The sequence below is a fragment of the Chiloscyllium plagiosum genome, unplaced genomic scaffold (genome assembly GCF_037043375.1).
Source record: "Chiloscyllium plagiosum isolate Xiang-an unplaced genomic scaffold, Cpla_swu_hap1 HiC_scaffold_4, whole genome shotgun sequence".
NCBI classification, from domain to species: domain Eukaryota; kingdom Metazoa; phylum Chordata; class Chondrichthyes; order Orectolobiformes; family Hemiscylliidae; genus Chiloscyllium; species Chiloscyllium plagiosum.
In genome coordinates, this window is record NW_028270142.1 from 51,282,256 (window position 1) to 51,302,839 (window position 20,584).

A 20,584-nucleotide genomic window follows, 5' to 3' on the forward strand; every position below is an offset into this window, starting at 1 on the left:
GTTCAGTTGTTCAAATGATTCATCATGGACCATAGTGGCCAGCCCTATGACCTATTTCTGAGTAGTAAATCAATATTGATGCAAAGTTATGGTGTAGAAGCCAGAATAATGTTGTCATTGTACAATAGTCATGCTCATTCTAGTCTGTAGACCTTTCCAATTATTGAAAAACAAGGAAGAGGCCTACATAAGAACTAGGAGCAGGAGTAGGCCATCTGGCACCTTGCGCTTGCTCTGCCATTAAATAAGATCATGGCTCATTTTTTCGTCATCTCAACTCCACTTACCCACCCTCTCACTATAACTGTTAATCCTTTACTGTTCAAAATCTATCTTTGCCTTAAAAGTGTTTAATGGGTTAGCCCCAACTGCTTCACTGGGCAACGAACTCCACAGATTCACAACCTTTTGGGTGAAGACGTTCCCCCTCAATTCAGCCACAAATCAATTTCCCCCTTATTTTTAGACTGTGCTCCCAAGTTCTAGTTTTACCCGCCAGCGGAAACAACCTCCTACTTCTTTCTTATCTATTCCCTTCATAATTTTATATGTATCTATAAGATACTCCACTCATTCTTTTAAATTCCAAAGAGTATAGTCCTAGTGTACTCAATTACTCCTCATAAGCCAACCCTCTCAACTTCAGAATCAACCTTGTGTGCCTCCTCTGCACCATCTCCAGTGCTATTACATCCTCACTCAAGTAAAGAGACCAAAACTGTGCACAGTATTCCAGGTGTGGCCTCCCTGGCACCCTGTACAGCTGCAACATTAGCTTTGACTTTTAAATTCCATGCCTCTAGCAATGAAGGATAATATTCCATTTGCCTTCTTGATTAACTGCGGCACCTGCAAACCAACCTCTTGTGATTCATGCATATGGATACCCAGGTCCCTCTGCACAGCAGCATGCTGCAATTTTTCATGATTTAAATACTAGACCATTTTGCTGTAATTCCTACCAAAATGGATGACCTCACATTTGCCAGCATTGTACACCTTTTTCCTGACCCATGCCCACTCACTTAATCTATCTATATCCATCTGCAGACTTTCAGTGTCCTCTGCACACTTGGCTCTATCACTCATCTTAGTGTTATTTGCAAACCTTAACACATTACACTCTGTCGCCAACTCTAAATCATCTATGTAAATTGTAAACAATTGGGGTCCGAACACTGATCCCAGAGGCACACCACCAGCCACAGATCACCGACTAGAAAGGCACCCATTTATCCCCACTCTTTGCTTTCTCTTAGTTAGCCAATCTTCTATCCATGCTAACACATTACCTGTAATACCTTTACGTTATGCAACAGCCTTTTGTGCGGCACCTGGTCAAATGCCTTCTGGAAATCCAGATCACCACATCCATTGGTATATCATTGTCCACCACACTTGTAATGTTCTCAAAGAGTTCCAGTAGAACTCTAGTCTCGTGGTATTATTGCTAGACTATTACCCCAGAGATCTAGTAAACATCCTGAGGACCAGGGTTTTAATCTCACCATGGCAGATCGTGCAATTTGAATCCAATAAAGATCTGGAGTCTAACCATGACCTTGAAACTGTTGTTAATTTTGGGGAAAAAAATATCTGATTCACTAATGTCCTATAGGGAAATAGATCTACCATTCTTACCTGGCCTACATGTGATTCCAGTCCCGTGACAATGTAGTTGACTCTGAACTTATTAGGGATGGGAAATAAATGCTGGCTTCGCCAGTGATATCTGCATCCTGTGCATGAATTAAAAAGAAGACAATATCTGACTAATTCGGTCTAATTCAAAGTCAGACTGATGTCTGAAAAAGGAGGACCCACAAAGAAATGGGAGAGAGATATACTTAGACTGCAAGAGAACTTGGACACAATATTTAACTCTGTCACAGAACTTCTTTGGAACAACACAATACCTTTAAAACTCCAACATGCGGCCATGAATGAACTTTGATACACCTTCTGCTTTTCCAACACTGAGGGTTTTAGATACATTCAACTGTCCACCCAACTCCATCAGAACATCACCAAAGATCTATAAGATGTTTGGCACAAGTCATGAACATAATATCAGGTATAAACCATTTGGCCCATCAAGTGTTCTGTCTTTGATCTAGAATATAGCTGATCTGTACTACTGGATTGATCCACCTTTGATCCATATTTGAACACATTTGAAGGATATGTATCTGTTCTTTGCCTGCATTATTCTGAATGTTATTTCCAAATCATTTTATATTCCTTTTCTAAGTGGGTACTAAACATGTTTGAACAAATAACAGTATTAGCAATACTTTCAGTTAGTGCTAGTTGCTTGCGATTAAATCCCTTCCACAGTCCTTGAATTTTAAAAGTGTCCTCCTTTCATTTCAGTCCACAGTCAAAAATACAGAAAGGTAAAGGGGAATGGTCTTTGCAGCATTTCCCATATAACTATGTTATAAAAGTACTTAATTGGCTCCAAAGTGCTTTGGGACATCTTGTGTCCTTGAAAGGTACGATATAAAAGTACATCATTCACTCTTTAAAGGGTGTATTACAGCGAAATTCAAAGGGACACCCTTGCTTTCAATGAAGATTTTGTATTTTAGAATCAGCGTTGAGTTAGTTCCACTAAATATTTGCAACATTTCCATAGTAAGAGCTTTCTATGTTTTGAAATTTTAACATCTCCTACAGATCCAAACTTTAAATGTGACCTTCTCTAAGGAACTGTAGCTTCAAGATACTTACATATTTTTAGCTTAGTTGGCAACACGTTTTATGTTTATGAAACATTGAAGACAGGCTTGGTGAATAAAAATAGGTCAACAAAAAATGTGGTTTATAATCACAAAAAATACTTTGTGTCAGTTTTGCAATGAATTCAGCTCTTTGTGCTGTTGTAAAATTTCCTTAAAGACAATTGTTCCCTGGGAACATTCAGGGAAGCTTAAAAACTTGATGTGTTGTGGTTTGGGAACATGATGATCAAATGTAGAAGTTCATTGCCAATTGATATTTGCAATTCAGCAAACCAGCTGCACTTGAATATAGGTGTTGCCAATATGAAGCAAAGAGAAACTGAGGTAATCAATAAATTTCATTTTCATTGCTAGCATACCATAGATTGGCTACACTCTATAAAACAGTAATATTTTTCAGTATCCTGTTAAAGTATAACTATCTGATGAGGGATCTGCTGAAGTAGCTTTTGCAGATTGCATCAGTAAATCTTGACTGAATATATCAAATTTATCAGTCGTTGGAAGATTGAATGTCATACTGCGATCCAGTTTTTGTCTGATATCTTTTTAATTGATCTAACTGCTGGCTTGGAAATGCTCTGCAAGTTACTTAACTGTGAAAAATCCACCCAGTTTCTCCACTTGCTCAACAGAAAGATGATTGTATTCAGCTATTGTAATGATATCCAATGAGAAAGACACTAAGTTTAATCATATCATATATGAACATCAGACTCTACACTTAATTTGAAATAACCCAGATCACTCCACTTTAAGGGTTCACATGAAATATCTGGCCTTTCCTTCATTCAGACAGCTTTGAGAATAAAGATCAAATTCCAACCTTAAAAACAAATAGGGTGGCCCTGCTGCCTTTGTTCCTCTGCTCACACAGAATATACTTATTTTCTTTCTCATGGTGCCTCAATACAGAAGGATCTATTGCTTAAGACATAGGAAATGAAAGAAAGGTTTGTATTGATACAGTGCTTCTCACAACCCTAGACTCTTACAAAGCCAATGAAGTATTATCTGTGATGTGTAGTCACCTCCATAATGTAATGATTCACCACCTAATGAGGCTGGTGCTTCCAAATAAACCTTTTGGACTATAACCTGGTGTTGTGTGATTTTTTAACTTCATAATGTAAAAGACACAGCAGCCAATTTGCACAGAGGATATATTACAAATAGCACTGCGATAATAACCAGACGTTTTTTGCTTTAGTGACATGGACTTGAGGATAAATATAGACCAGGACTTCAGGAAGAACTGTGTCATTGTTCCTTGATTAGTGCTGTGGGATTTTTTAAATGTTTAATGAATGGTTCAAATAGAACCTTAATTTAATGTCTCATCTGGGAGATGGCATCTCCAACAGTTCAGCACTCTCTCAACGCTGCACAGAAGTGACTCAAAGGTGTAACTGCTGCCACTGAGCCAAAGAAAGAAACACAGTCTGATTGACTGGCCCAATGAAGTTACAACAATAGACGTAAATATTTTTTTCTCAGCGTAAGGAAGTCCAAAACTAGAAGACTTAGGTTTAGGATGAGAGGGGAAAGATTTAAACAGGACCTAAGGGGCAACATTTTCAGGCAGAGGGTGGAGCATGTGTGGAATGAGCTACCAGAGGAAGTGATGCAAGCTGGTACAATTACAGCATTTAAAAGGCATCTGGATGGTATATGAATAGGAAGGGTGGGCCAAATGCAGGCAAATGGAACTAGATTAACTTAGGATATCTGGTCAGCATGGACAAGTTGGACTGAAGGGTCAGTTTCCATGCTGTACATCTCCATGACTCTCTTACTCTATGACTCTAAATACATTTGTGTCAGGCTATTTCATAACCCTTAACATTTATGGAATGAGGGATTTGTTGGCTGTACCAGCATTTATTGCCCCTCCCTAGTCACCCTTGAGGAGGTAGTGTGAACATCTTCTTGAACTGCTGCAGTCGATTTGGTTTATGTAGACGCACAATGCCCTTACAGAGAGAATTTCAGGATTTTGACCCAGTGATGTTGTGGGAATGGTGGTATGTTTCCAAATTATGCTGGTGATTGGCATGGAGGGGACCTTGCAGTTGGCAGTGTTCCCATGGATCTGCTATTCTTGAGCTTCTAAATGGTAGTCATGAGCTTGAAAAGTATTGTTTAAGGAATTTTGGAGAATTTCTGCATTGCATCTTGCAGATGGTACACACTGCTACAACTGAGCAAAATTGGTAGAGGGAGTGTGGATGTGGTGCTAGTTAAGTGAGCTGCTTTCTTCTGGATGTTGTTAAGCTTCTTCAGTGATGTTGCAGCTGAATTCAATCAGCAGGTGGGGAATATTACATAAAACTCCTGACTTGCACCTTGTGGATAGTGGGAGAGGCTTTAAAGAATCAGGAGGTGAGTTGCTCACTGCGGAATTCCTAGCCTCTGACTTGCCCCTCTTGTAGTAACAGTGTTTATACAACTAGTGCAATGTTCTGACAATACCTTCCAAATATGAAATGTACATAGAGGTAGAATTTCATGACCATTCTCTTAGTCTCCCATCAGAATTTCAATAGGTCAGTGAAAACTGTTGACAGCATTTTAATTAAATGGTGTTGTGTGATTTTTAACTTTGTATACCCCAGTCCAACACCGGCATCTCCAAATCCTGACCAATGGAATACTTTGCACCAACCTCACTCTGAGTGCTGTACCCAGCCTCCCACAGTAGTTATAATGGAACTCAATAGAAACTCAAGGAACAGCACCTCACATCCTTCTATTGATACTTTAAAACCTTGTGAACTCAATACAGAGGAATGTTGATTATCCAAATATCAATTATCTGAATTTCGGATTATCCGAAGAAGATTTCAAGGTCCCGACAGAAACACTACATCAAATAGGTGCTTCAACACTGATCGTGTCTTTCGTTTACAATGATTAAAAATGAAGCCGGCTTAATGAAATGCTGCCAAGAACAGTCCTGGAAATCGATGATGGCCCAGGCACTGTCTCTAAATGACCTATCACTCGCCCTCTCTCTCTCTCTCTCTCTCCCCACACACTTTCCCTGGAGTTCTACACAGGCATGTTCCCTGAGACCCCCCTTCTTCAGGTGGAATCTGTCAAAAAGTTGCAGTAAAAAGGTGTGTGTGTGTGTATATATATACATATATATATGCTATTTTGAGACTCATCTCCCCAAAGCCAGCAGCAGTCTTGCTGCTGGTGTCCAGTCCGGCTTGCCCAGAGGGGGGCTAGGGGGGGGAGGGGGTGGCTTTGGGGGTGGATGGGGCAGCGGAAGGATGGAGGCCGGGACAAAGGGGGGTGGGGCCGTGGACGGGGTGGGGGTGGTTTTGGGGGCAGACGGGGAACAGTGTTGGACGGGGTTGGAGTGCAGACAGTGGGAGGGGCGGACGGGGGCCGGGGTTTGACAGGGTTGGCAGATGGTGTGGGGGTCAGGGGCTGGTGTGCGGTGTACTGCTACCTCGTCTCCTGAATGGGGAGCAGACTTAGCAAGTACTCGCTGTGTTAATCCCAAACTGACTGGAGGAGAGTGTGTGTGGGGGTTGGGAGCTTCAGCAATGCTGCAGGTCCTTTACACAAAAACAAACCCTGAAACAGAGAGAGAAAGAGCAAGGCAGGCAGAGTGAGGAAAAAGGAAATTTCAGAAAACTCCGAGCCCTAGAAGAGAGGCATTGAATCAATTAACCGAATAATCAATTATCCGAACAAAATAGTGCCCGCTCATCTCATTAGGATATTTGAGGTTCCTCTGTACTAAGTTCTACAAATTCAGTCTATCGTCACTGTTCACATTTTTTTTCAGAAAGCACTTATTGGGAATGAGTTTTCTTCTATAATTGTCATAATGTCTGGAGCCATCTTTTATTTCTTAACCCATAAGATTCAGTTCTGGTTCAATAGATAGCAGTCCCATCTCTAAGTCAGACGGTTGTGGGTTAAAGTTTATAATAACTGAGCACAAAAACCTTAGCTGAGACTCCAAAGCAATAGGAGAAAGTGAGGAGTGCAGATGCTGGAGATCAGAGTCGAGACTGTGGTGCTGGAAAAGCGCAGCAAATCAGGCAGCATCTGAGGAGCAGGAGAATCGATATTTCGGGCATAAGCCCTTCGTCAGGAACTCTAATACAATACTGAGCATATGCTGCATTGGCACAGATGCTATCATTAGGATGAGACCAAGATCGTCTCTATTCTCTCAGAAAGATGCCATTGCATAAAGGAGGAGCAGAGAGGTTCTTCTGAAAGCTATTTTCAATACTTATCTCTCAATTGGTTTCATTAAATTCAGATTTACCGGTGAATTATTAAATCAGTAGGTTTCTGTGCTCAAATTGGCTATTGCATTTCTTAAATTTCAATACTGACGAATGTTCAGAAGTACTTCATTGGAGTTGATGCTTTAGAGATTTAATTCTTGCTTCTCTCTAGGTAGTACAGGGCTGCATTGGTTTTGTGGAGAATTGCAATGGACATCTGCCATGAATACATGAGAATTGCTGAATCAAGGCATCCTCCCCCCTGCAGTGATGGGATGATACCATCAACAAGATGCAATGCATCAACTTGTCAATGCGTCTTCCAAAATCTAACACCTAGAAAGATAAAGGAGGCACCATCTGCAGATTCCTCTCCAAGCCACATATCATCCTGAACCATATCACCATTTCTTCCCTGTTACTAGGTCAAAATTTTGGAACTCATCCTTAATAACAATGTTAGTGGATGCACCCCTCAACTGAATGCAGTGGTTCAAGAAAGCATCTCATTACCATGTTTTCAAAAGCAATAATTGGTGGTCTTAGCAGAAGTTCCTGCATCCTTCAAATACTAAATAAATGAAGGAAGTAAAAATCTACAGAGGTCCCCAGCTGTGGCCTCCCATCACCAATACCACTCCTGTCTTGGTGATAGTTCTAGCCAGGTTTGGGGTAGTTTCTAGTTGGAGAAATCTTAGCTGGACTTCCACAATCTTGAGTTCTCCTGGCTCATTGCCTGCTTTGGAGACCACTTTTTTTTTCCTTTTGCTTTTCCCTTACTTCCCATTTAAAATCAGGACCAAAATTCCACTCTCTGTCAATGGGAGGTCTTGATGAGTTTCAAAAAGAGGAAATTTATTGTAAAACTGGCCATGCATTCAAGCAGGCAATGACAACATGAGGATATCAAAATGGAATTTTCTTAGAATGCTATTTTTGAATGGAATACGTAAAAATTACTGTAAATCAAACTCCCTTGCAAAATGTGATCAAAAATGTTGATTTTGGAAAATGTAGATCCCATTTCATTTCAAATTAAAAGTCAATAGAAATGTTGCATTTTAAAGCAGCATAGCACCTAGTTCTGACAGATTTTGTAGATTGAATTAAAACTGGGAAGCAGAATATGTATATATATAAAAGAGACAATTAATTAAACATTGTCTGAAAGCAGAGGGTTTGTTACAATCTCCATTGATACTGATAACCTTTTAGAGGAAAATGCGAACCCCAGTGAAATAGTGGCCTGACTAAATCTCACCTTATAAAACTTTTCAATAACAATACATTAAAAGCGCTGGTGACTAAAAATCATTTTTGTTGACAACTTATACTTTAAACCACAAAACAGCACTTTCTCCTTTTTCTTTCAGCACAGTCTGTGTGGAGTTTGCATGTTCTCCCCGTGTCTGCGTGGGTTTCCGCCAGGTGCTCTAGTTTCCTCCCACGATGCAAAGATGTGCAGATTAGGTGAATTGACGAGGCTGAAGTGTCCATAGTGTTCAGGGATGTGTAGGTTAGGTGTATTAGTCAGGTGTAAATATTGAATACTAGAGGAGGGGAATGGGTCTGAGTGGGTTACTCTTGGGAGAGTCAGTGTGGACTTGTTGGGCCGAAGGGCCTGTTTCCACACTATAGGGACTCTATGATTCAGTCTAAAACAGATATATTTGCATTGTCCCTTACATAAATGATTAATTCTTCTCAAGTCCAAAGTGATTCTGAACTCCTGAGAGTTTACGTCTTTATTTTGCTTTTCTCAGCATGGGATTTTAAATGTTAGCGATATATTTCACAGTTGGACTTTTATTGTCAGAAGATTCTTCATCTGGCACAAGCTTGGGAAGTCTTTCAACTTTCGTTTAATTTCTCATGGATTTGGTCATTTCACTGCAAGCATGAGCTCCCTCCCATAAACTTGCATGGCAAATCATACTTTCTTGTGACTGTCGCTCTTTTGGATCCTGGCAGATTTGCCTGACCTATGAGTTCTTAGTGACATCTTAGCCCCCTCCCCTTTTAAAGCCCATCTCCATGACAGTAAACCTCATGGGCCTTATATCCAGGTAGAAATGCTGATCAGAGACGAGAGTGTGGCACTGGAAAAGCACAGCAGGTCAGGCAGCATCTGAGAAGCAGGAGAATCGACGTTTTGGGCATAAGCCCTTCATCAGTCCTCACTTTCACCAAGAAATGTTGATTAGCTATACTTGAAGCCCAGCTCTCCTTTATCATGGAAGTAAATGGACAGTTTGATATACAATTGCTTATTACCAAATATTCTTAGCACTTTTCTTGGACCCTGGAGACTGTTTACTGCTGCCACACAGGGTGCTATCATTTACTCCAAGCATGAAAAACTTCCCACTTTCTTCCAAGTGAAACAATCCAGACCTTCTTTCATCTCGAACAACCCAGGTTTGCTGTACATTATGATAAATGAAAGACAAAGTCCCAAAAGCTAGCAATCTCATAAACCTCATAGTCATAAGAGGACCACCAAGTGATAGCAAAATTATTTAGATCTTCGAGCCTACAAAAGAAAATTCCTTACAACGTACTCTGGTTGTGGACTGAAATACTTCTGATCAAAAAGTACAAAGATCTCTTTTTTAATCCATAATTAACAACATGCTAATGAAGCTATGTAACACATGGCTATGAATCAAGACATTACTGAGAATGTGTTTTATGAATGATTGTGGAGAAACCAGATGTTGTTCTGTTTTCTATTAAAAAGGCATTTTCCCTCCATAACCTCTTCACAAAGGTGAAATCATAGTGTGAATGCAGGAATTCTTTGACTGAAAGTGCAGAAAATAAAAAGAGAAAAAGAAATCAATTTTACAGGTAAACAGATTGAACCTGATTGTTGCCAGGATGGAGAGCATCTCCACCATGTTGAAGATGTTGGAATTTGTTAGGAATTGCAAGACCTACCCTCAAAAGTGCATCTCTTATTTCCAGAGGGAGGGGAATGGGGTGGAACAGGGATCAAGCTTGTGAAGTTGCTGTTGGCACCAAATCATTTATTTTTTTTTAGATTAGATTAGATTAGATTACTTACAGTGTGGAAACAGGCCCTTCGGCCCAACAAGTCCACACCGACCCGCCGAAGCGTAATCCACCCAGACCCATTCTCCTACATTTACCCCTTCACCTAACACTACGGGCAATTTAGCATGGCCAATCCACCTAACCCCTGCACATTTTTTTTTTTGGATTGTGGGAGGAAACCGGAGCACCCGGAGGAAACCCACGCAGACACGGGGAGAATGTGCAAACTCCACACAGAGAGTCGCCTGAGGTGGGAATTGAACCCGGGTCTCTGGCGCTGTGAAGCAGCAGTGCTAACCACTGTGCTACCGTGCCGCCCATTTGTCTAGCTGCCTCCCATGAAAACTGGATTTTGGAGTCTCTGGTCTCTGGAATCCATATTGTGAAGATTAGACAAGATTAGGGCAGATTTGTGGTGGAGCAAATGAATGATGTGATGGCGTTGAGCTTCTTGAAAGTCGTTGGAATTGCACTCATCCAGGACACTCAGTGAGTTGACATGGTACTTAAGGAGGGAAGGCAGGTGGGTGGAAATAGATGATTCCTCTGAGGGATCTATGTTCTTTTGCTTAGAGGTGGAAGAGGGCATGTCTTGTGGGTAGGCCCTCTTGACTGCATCCAATGTGGACAAAGCAGGGAAAACTTTATGATTAAGGGGTAGAAATTGTGGCATGTTATAAATAAAGTTACAGAGGGTAATGAAATCTAGCACAACAATGAGCAATGTTTCTTACTTGGTTGCCAGGGGTGAGGAGACAAATAGTTGGTACCCCACCACGCATGCTGGCTCTTTCAGCACTATTCTGGACCATTCTCTCTTGTAATGAAGAAAGGGAGGAACTGAGTGAGGTGTATTTAGGTTGCACTGTTACTAGTGTTGGTGCAGACTGAGGTAAATGTGTGAGAAAGTGGGCAATGCAGAAACCATGCATGGTTGATAGTGTGGGGAGGGTGTGGTTGGGATGGGTGAGAGCAAGTGGAGAAGATGTTGCAAGTAACAGTGACAGTGGCCAAGCATGAACTTTGGTGGGAGGTGGGTGTTGTAACAGAGATAGAGAGTGTGAGATGTCTGAGAGCAGATGGTGGCACGTACCTGACCAGAACAGAGAAGATCATCAACCTTCTTCCTACATTGCTGTGTGTTCTGCCAGACACGATACTGCACTGATCCAGTTAGCAACTCCAGATCAGGCTGGCATGGTTCAATGTTTTGAACTTTGCCAGCCTTTGACTTTTTTACGTATGATGCTGATCATAAGAAATAGGAACTGAGTAGGCCATTCAGCTCCTCGATCCTGCTCCACCATTCAATAGGATCATGTTTGATATGATTTTCCTCATGCCAACCTTCCTATCCTTTCCCCATATTCCTTGGTTCCCCTTCTGGTTGAGAATCTATCTATCTATCTCAACCTTAAATATACACAAGGACTCTGCCCCTAACGCTCCCTGTAGCAAGGAGTTCCAAAGACTCTCACCCTCTAAGAGACAACATTGTTCATCATCTCAGTCTTAAATTGGTGCCTGCTAATTCTGAGACTATGCCCTCTCCCCCCATCCTCTCAGCACTCACTCTGTTGAGCCCGTTAGCAATTCTATATGTTTCAAACAGACCACCTTCTTTTTCAAAACTCCAGTGAATGGAGTCCCAACTTGGTTGAAAAGAAAAGCAAACATTGCTGGCAAACCTCAACAGGTCTGGTAGCATCTGCAGAGAGAAAGCAGAATCAATGTTTCAGATCCAGTGACCCTTCTTCTCAACTGTTGGTAACTAGGAATAGGTTGGTATTTTTGCTGAAGAGCAGGTGTGGCGAGGGAGGGGGAGGGGAAAGGAGTAAACGATAGATGGACATGGAGCCCAGAGACAGAGAGAGACCAGCAATTGGACAGACAATGGAATGGATAATGGTGAGTCGGGGAGAACGTAAAGCTGCTAATGGGGACCATCAGTAGCTGACAGTTCCTTAGCCATGTCTGACCCATTACCTGTACTTCCGCCCTCATCCCTTCTCTTCTCTCCCACATCAGCAATATGGTTCCCCTGATTCTTACTTATCATCCTTTCAGCATTCCCATCAAAAAGATTTAAGACACCAATTCTGTCACCTCTATTGGGATGCCACCAATATTCCCCTCCCCTCCCTTGTCAGCCTTCCACAGGTATCATTCCCTCTGGCATACCCTGGTCCATTCCTCTTCCTCTCTCAAATCCTCCCCACAACTCCATGGCACCTTCACATGCAATCATAGAAGGTGTAACTCCTGCCAGTTTACTTCCTCACTATTCAAAGTTCCCAGAAGACATTACAGGTGAGGCAATGATTTACTTGCACTTCACTTAACCTAGTCTACTGTATTTGCTGCTCACAATGTAGTCTCCTCTACTTTGGGGGCAGAAAACATAGTCTGGGTTACTGCTTTGCCGAATACCTACATTCTGTCCACAAAAGTCACCCTGAGCTTCCTGTAGCCTGCCATTTCCACACCCTACCACCATGTTCTCCATCTTAGGCCTGCTGCAGTGAGGCTTAGGGCAAGCTGGAAGAACAGCTGCTTGGAAACCCTGCAGCCTTCAGGACTCCATATTGAATTCAATAACTTTAGGGCCTGAATACCTCCTGCCATGTCTTTACTCCAACACATACCTCAGTCCCTGTCATCACATGGGCGGAATTCACCACATTTTCACCCAGTGATGGTTCACATTAGCAGCTTTTCTTTCTCACTGGCTCACCATTATCTATTCTTTTGCCTGCCCAATCTCTGGCCTCTCTCTCTTGCCTCCATCTCCACTTACAATTCACTCCTGTCCTCTCCTGCTCCCTCCCAACTTCAGGTTTCCTAGTTACAATCAGTTCTGAAGAAGGGTCACTGAACCCAATATGCTGTTATGCTGTTACAGAGGGATGTAGGAGTACAGGTCGACAGTTCCCGGAAATTGACAACTCAAGTGTCAAGAGGGCATATGGCATGCTTGCCTTCATCTGTCAGAGCATAGAGTATAAAAATTGGCAAGACACCTTGCAGCTTTATAGAATTTTAGTTGGGTCAATTCTGAAATCTTGCAAACAGATCTGGTTGCCAGAGTGTGGTGCTGGAAAAGCACAGCAGGTCAGGCAGCATCCGAGAACGGGAGAATTGATGTTTCGGGCAAAACCCCTTCATTAGGGCTTTTGCCCAAAATGTCGATTCTCCTGCTCCTTGGATGCTGTCTGATCTGCTGTGCTTTTCCAGCACCACACTTTCGACTCTAATCTCCAGCATCTGCAGTCCTCACTTTCGCTTATGTCTGGTTGGCAGTTTACCAGAAAGGTGTGGAGGCTTTGGTGAGGGTACAGAAAAGAATTACTGTGATGTTGCCTGGTTTAGAAGGTATTAAATGTGAGGAAGGATTAGACAAACTAGGTTTGTTTTCACTTCAAATTTGCAGGCTGAGGAACAATTCAATGGAAATTTACAAAATTATGAAAGGCATGAATATTCAGGATCTTTTCCCAATATCGATTACTACAGGAGATAGGTTTAAGGAAAGTTTAAAGGAGATGTGAGAGGCAGGTTATTACATGGAGGGTGTTAAATGCCTGGAGTACACTATCAGAGGAGGAAGTAGAAGCAGATAAAGTAGCAACATTTAAGAGACATCATGACAGATACATGAATAGGCAGGAATAGAATAACACAGACCATGTAGAGACCAAAAGTTCTTAGTTTGGATGGGCACCATGCGTCAGTACAGTCTTGGTCATCCAAAGGGCCTGTCCCTGTGCTGTACTGTTCTTTTCCTTTGTTTGTTGTCACTGATTTCTCTCCAAAATGCAGCCAGACCTGCTGAGTTTGTCCAGCAATTTCTGTTTTCGTTATAGATTTCCCACATCTTCAAGTTGTTTTTTTTTTGTTTCGTGCCCAATCTGGTTAACGTTTGCTCATAATACATACTGGGGATCATCCTGGTGAGCTTTCTCTGAACTGCCTCCAATGACACAGCACATTTTCTTAAATAAGGGACTAAAAGTGCTCATAGACTCCAAATGTGGTCTCACTAGCACTTTGTACAATTGCAGTAAGCCTTCCTAACTCCCTTGAAATAAGGGCCAACACACCATGAGACATACTGCTGCATCTGTGAATTTTGAATTTTGAATTAGCTTTTTGTCACATGAACTCTCATGGTACTGTGAACAGTTTACAAATCACCTTTTACGGTGCCATGTTAGGTATCGAGGTACCTAGGTGCAGATTCTGAAATACACATTCTTAGGGAGAAAAAAGTTAGACAAGTAAAGAAATAAAAAGTCCAGCAATAAATTTTAGAAGTAGAGAATTAAGAGTTTTAAGAGTTTTAACTGTTAATAACAGTCCTTCCAACCTAAACCGCACTAGGCTTCACCTTGAGGCCAGGACTCCTGGGTGTTCGAGTCCACACTGAGGCTAGGAATCCAAGTCCTCACTGAGGGTGGGAGTCCCTGTCTGAGACAACGCTGAGGTCAGGAGTCCAAGTTTATGCTGAAGCCAGGAGTCCAAGTCCGCACTGAGGCTGGAAGTCCCTGTCTGAGACCACGCTGAAGTCGAGAGTCCAAGTCCACACTGAGGTTGGAGGTCCCTGTCTGAGACCACACTGAGGTCAGGAGTCCAAGTCTACAATGAGCCTGGGAGTCCCTGTCTGAGACCACACTGAGGTCGAGAGTCCAAGTCCACACTGAGGCTGGGGGTCCCTGTCTGAGACCATGCTGAGATCGGGAGTCCAAGTCCACACTGAGGCTGGGGGTCCCTGTCTGAGACCATGCTGAGATCGGGAGTCCAAGTCCACACTGAGGCTGGGGGTCCCTGTCTGAGACCACGCTGAGGTCGAGAGTCCAAGTCCACACTGAGGCTGGGGGTCCCTGTCTGAGACCACACTGAGTTCAGGAATCCAAGTCCACACTGAGGCTGGGGGTCCCTGTCTGAGACCATGCTGAGATCGGGAGTCCAAGTCCACACTGAGGCTGGGGATCCCTGTCTGAGACCATGCTGAGGTGGGGAGTCCAAGTCCACACTGAGGCTGGGGGTCCCTGTCTGAGACCACGCTGAGGCTGGGAGTCCAAGTCCACACTGAGGCTTGAAGTTGGGATTTAGCTTTCTGTGTTTTGGGTACAGGTATCCTCAAGTCCTTTTGTGGTGCAGCTTTCTGCAGTTTCTCTTCATTTAAGTATTACTGTTCATTTGATCTCCACCCAAAATGAAGAATTTCACATTTTCCCACATTATACTCCATTCACCAATTTTTTGGCCACTTACTTAACCTTGTCAATATCTCTCTGTAAACTGTCTTTCCACCTGTTTTTGAGTTGTCTGCAAATTTGGCTGCAGGGATCCTAAAGATGACCTAGCTGTGATGAGTACTTGAGGTGACGGCGAGTGGTGGAATCATACTGGTATTCAATGATAAATGTGGTATAAGGACGTGATCGTTAGTTAATAAGGCAAGTTTGGGATCATCATGCAAGAAAACACACACAGATTGGAGGGAGTGTGAAATTCAATGAAAGTGACACTCGGCTGATTTCTGGTAAGTTTCAGCCTGATGATTCCAGCACAGGGCTAAGGAATATCTCCAGTTTATCAAAGCACATTCATAGTATTGATAAAACTCAGTTGCATTCTTTCATTTAAAGGTGATCCTCTCCATTTTAGACCCTTGTTCGTCTTCTGTCTTTTGGGTGCTTCTTTAAATAATTTCACTTGCATAATCTTTGGATAATTGGAGTCTTTTTCCTATCCCTCTTTGTTTTCAAGTTATTAATCCTATCACTACCTCTTCCTTCCGATCAAAGTGTTTTGTACATTAGAATGTTTTCCTTCTCTCTTAGTTTTGGGCCATTCTTAAAGCAAAATCTATCCACTCTGAAGACATCAATTCATATATGGACTTACTCTCTCCTGCCTCATAACCATTGTAAATTTCTAAGACTCTTTATCTTTAAAACAAATGAACAGTAAAAAAGAATAAAGATTGAAAATCATTCAACATTAATTATGATTCTTTTTTTCTAACACTGCTGATGGTGTGAATCCCTCTTTAAGTGCATATTTTATCTGTGAACTAGACAGTCTGATGTGTGTCGGTTCTGAGAAGAACAAATTCCCCTCTCAATCATTGCTGTGGGAGCTTGTTCCATCACATGTATAATAATAAGGATAATTTGCACTCCATACACACAGTGCAGCAGATTAATTGGTCCCATTTTCATTTCTGCAAATGCTAATCTGTTAATTGTTCCTCTAAATGGGTCAGTTTAACACCTCATTATTCACCATTAGAGACTGGTGTTAGGTATCTTTACCTTATCCTAACCTGTCATATTATTGAAAATATAAAACAGCATTTTCTAAATCAATTAGTTCCTAGAGGGGTACTGAATGCATATGCCTGATGAATGCATACAAACCCATGGAACACCATTGCTAGTAAAATGTACAGTTCCTAACTACAGGCCACTAACAATATCCAGCCTTGTATTCCTGAAGGAAAATATCACTGACTAAGACAAAGGACAACCCTTTGATATTTATCCTGGCCTTGTTAATCTCACATTTATTTGTAGGCATTAAATGACTTAGGAAATATGCTATGTTCCTTTAATTGCATCCCTAGATGATAATTCTAAAAATGCTTCACAGCGATGGATAAGGGCTATTTTATATTTGCATTATAGTATGTAGTAAAACGTACTGAGTAAAACATTTCTAATTAAAACACCAAATTAATTCTTTAAAGTGTAAAACAAATTTGTTCATCAATCGATAAAACTGTCTGGGCAGACAGCACTGTTCAATGCCAGTACATACAGTAGGTCTAGAAAACATAACAGAAGCTCCAAACAATTAGTGGCTACCTTGTCTGCCCTCTCCTGGCCATGAATATACCACTCTGTGTTGTGACACAATCACTTCTTACATGTTTCACTCATATATGTGTGTGTGTGTGTATATATATATATATCTATATCTATATACATATAGATAGAACAAATTGAGGTTCTGTAGACAAAACTATACACACTGTTATATACAATTCAGACCTCTTGCACGTCACTAAACATCTGATGGAGTGTCATATTGGACTCAAAGCGTGAATTTCAGTTTCTCTCTCTGAAGAGGCTGCAGGACAATACTCCAACTGAACTCCATGGCTGCAGGACAATGCTCCTTCTGAACTGCATGGCTGCTGGACAATACTGGCTTCTGAACGGCATGGTGGCTGGACAATGCTCCTTCTGAACTGCATGGCTGCGGGACATTGATCCTTCTGAACTCCATGGCTGCAGGACAATTCTCCTTCTGAACTGCATGGCTGCTGGACAATGCTCCTTCTGAACTGCATGGCTGCGGGACAATACTCCTTCTGAACTGCAAGGCTGTTGGACAATGCTCCTTCTGAACTGCATGGCTGTTGTACAATGCTCCTTCTGAAATCCATGGCTGTTGTACAATGCTCCTTCTGAACTGCATTGCTGAAGGACAATGCTCCTTCTGAACTGCATGGCTGTTGGACAATGCTCCTTCTGAACTCCATGGCTGCTTGACAATACTCCTTCTGAACTGCATGGCTGTTGTACAATGCTCCTTCTGAAATCCATGGCTGTTGGACAATGCTCCTTCTGAACTCCATGGCTGCTTGACAATACTCCTTCTGAACTGCATGGCTGTTGTACAATGCTCCTTCTGAAATCCATGGCTGTTGTACAATGCTCCTTCTGAACTGCATTGCTGAAGGACAATGCTCCTTCTGAACTGCATGGCTGTTGGACAATGCTCCTTCTGAACTCCATGGCTGCTGGACAATGCTACTTCTGAACTGCATGGCTGCTGGACAATACTCCTTCTGAACTGCATGGCTGCTGGACAATACTCCTTCTGATCTGTGTGGCCGCAGGACAATGCTCCTTCTGAACTGCATTGCTGCTGGACAATACTCCTTCTGAACTGCATGGCTGCAGGACAATGCTCCTTCCGAACTCCATGGCTGCTGGACAATACTCCTTCTGAAATGCATGGCTGCAGGACAATGCTCCTTCTGAACTGCATGGCTGTTGGACAATACACATTCTGAACTGCATGGCTGTTTGATAATGCTCCTTCTGAACTGCATGGCTGCAGGACAATGCTCCTTCTGAACTGCATGGCTGTTGGACAATGCTCCTTCTGAACTGCATGGCTGTTGGACAATACGCATTCTGAACTGCATGGCTGTTTGATAATGCTCCTTCTGAACTCCATGGCTGATGGACAATGCTCCTTCTGAACTGCATGGCTGCTGGTCAATGCTTCTTCTGGACTGCGTGGCTGCTGGACAATGCTTCTTCTGAACTGCATGGCTGCTGGACAAAGCTCCTTCTGGACTGCATGGCTGCTGGACAATGCTTCTTCTGAACTGCATGGCTGCAGGACGATGCTCCTTCTGAACTCCATGGCTGATGGACAAAGCTCCTTCTGAACTGCATGGCTGCTGGTCAATGCTTCTTCTGAACTGCATGGCTGCAGGACAATGCTCCTTCTGAACTGCATAGCTGCAGGACAATGCTCCTTCTGAACCCCATGGCTGATGGACAATGCTCCTTCTGAACTGCATGGCTGCTGGTCAATGCTTCTTCTGGACTGCGTGGCTGCTGGACAATGCTTCTTCTGAACTGCATGGCTGCTGGACAATGCTCCTTCTGGACTGCGTGGCTGCTGGTCAATGCTTCTTCTGAACTCCATGGCTGTTGTACAATACTCCTTCTGAACTGCATGGCTGTTGTACAATGCTCCTTCTGAACTGCATGGCTGTTGGACAATACGCATTCTGAACTGCATGGCTGTTTGATAATGCTCCTTCTGAACTGCATGGCTGCAGGACAATGCTCCTTCTGAACTGCATGGCTGTTGGACAATACGCATTCTGAACTGCATGGCTGCAGGACAATGCTCCTTCTGAACTGCATGGCTGTTTGATAATGCTCCTTCTGAATTGCATGGCTGTTTGACAATGCTCCTTTTGAACTGCATGGCTGTTGGACAATACGCAATCTGAACTGCATGGCTGTTTGATAATGCTCATTCTGAACTGCATGGCTGCAGGACAATGCTCTTTCTGAACTGCATGGCTGTTGGACAATACGCATTCTGAACTCCATGGCTGCAGGACAATGCTCCTTCTGAACGGCATGGCTGCAGGACAATGCTCCTTCTGAACTGCATAGCTGCTGGACAATACTCCTTCTGAACTGCATGGCTGCAGGACAATGCTACTTCTGAACTCCATGGCTGCAGGATGATGCTCCTTCTGAACTCCATGGCTGATGGACAATGCTCCTTCTGAACTCCATGGCTGCTGGACAATGCTCCCTCTGGACTGCATGGCTGCTGGTCAATGCTTCGTCTGGACTGCGTGGCTGCTGGACAATGCTTCTTCTGAACTGAATGGCTGCTGGACAATGCTCCTTCTGGACTGCATGGCTGCTGGACAATGCTTCTTCTGAACTGCATGGCTGCAGGACGATGCTCCTTCTGAACTCCATGGCTGCAGGACAATGCTCCTTCTGAACTGCATGGCTGTTGGACAAAATGCATTCTGAATTGCATGGCTGTTTGATAATGCTCCTTCTGAACTGCATGGCTGCAGGACAATGCTCCTTCCGAACTGCATGGCTGTTGGACAATACGCATTCTCAGCTGCATGGCTGCAGGACAATGCTCCTTCTGAACTGCATGGCTGTTGGACAATACGCATTCTGAACTGCATGGCTGCAGGACAATGCTCCTTCTGAACTCCATGGCTGCTGGACAATGCTCCTTCTGAACTGCATGGCTGCAGGACAATGCTCCTTCTGAACTCCATGGCTGCACGACAATGCTCCTTCTGAACTGCATGGCTGTTGGACAATGCTCCTTCTGAACTCCATGGCAGATTGACAATACTCCTTCTGAACTGCATGGCTGTTGTACAATGCTCCTTCTGAAATCCATGGCGGCTGGACAATGCTCCTTCTGAACTGCATTGCTGCAGGACAATGCTCCTTCTGAACTGCATGGCTGTTGGACAATGCTCCTTCTGAACTCCATAGCTGCTGTACAATGCTACTTCTGAACTGCATGGCTGCTGGACAATACTCCTTCTGAACTGCATTGCTGCTGGACAATACTCCTTCTGAACTGCATGGCTACTGGAAAATGCTCCTTCTGAACTGCATGGCTGCTTGACAATTGTCCTTCTGAACTGCATGGCTGCAGGACAATGCTCCTTCTGAACTGCATGGCTGCAGGACAATGCTCCTTCTGAACTTCATGGCCGTTGGCCAATGCTCCTTCTGAACTGCATGGCTGCTTGACAATACTCCTTCTGAACTGCATGGCTGCAGGACAATGCTCCTTCTGAACTGCATGGCTGCAGGACAATGCTCCTTCTGAACTTCATGGCCGTTGGCCAATGCTCCTTCTGAACTCCATGGCTGCTGGACAATGCTCCTTCTGAACTCCATGGCTGCAGGACAATGCTTCTTCTGAACTGCA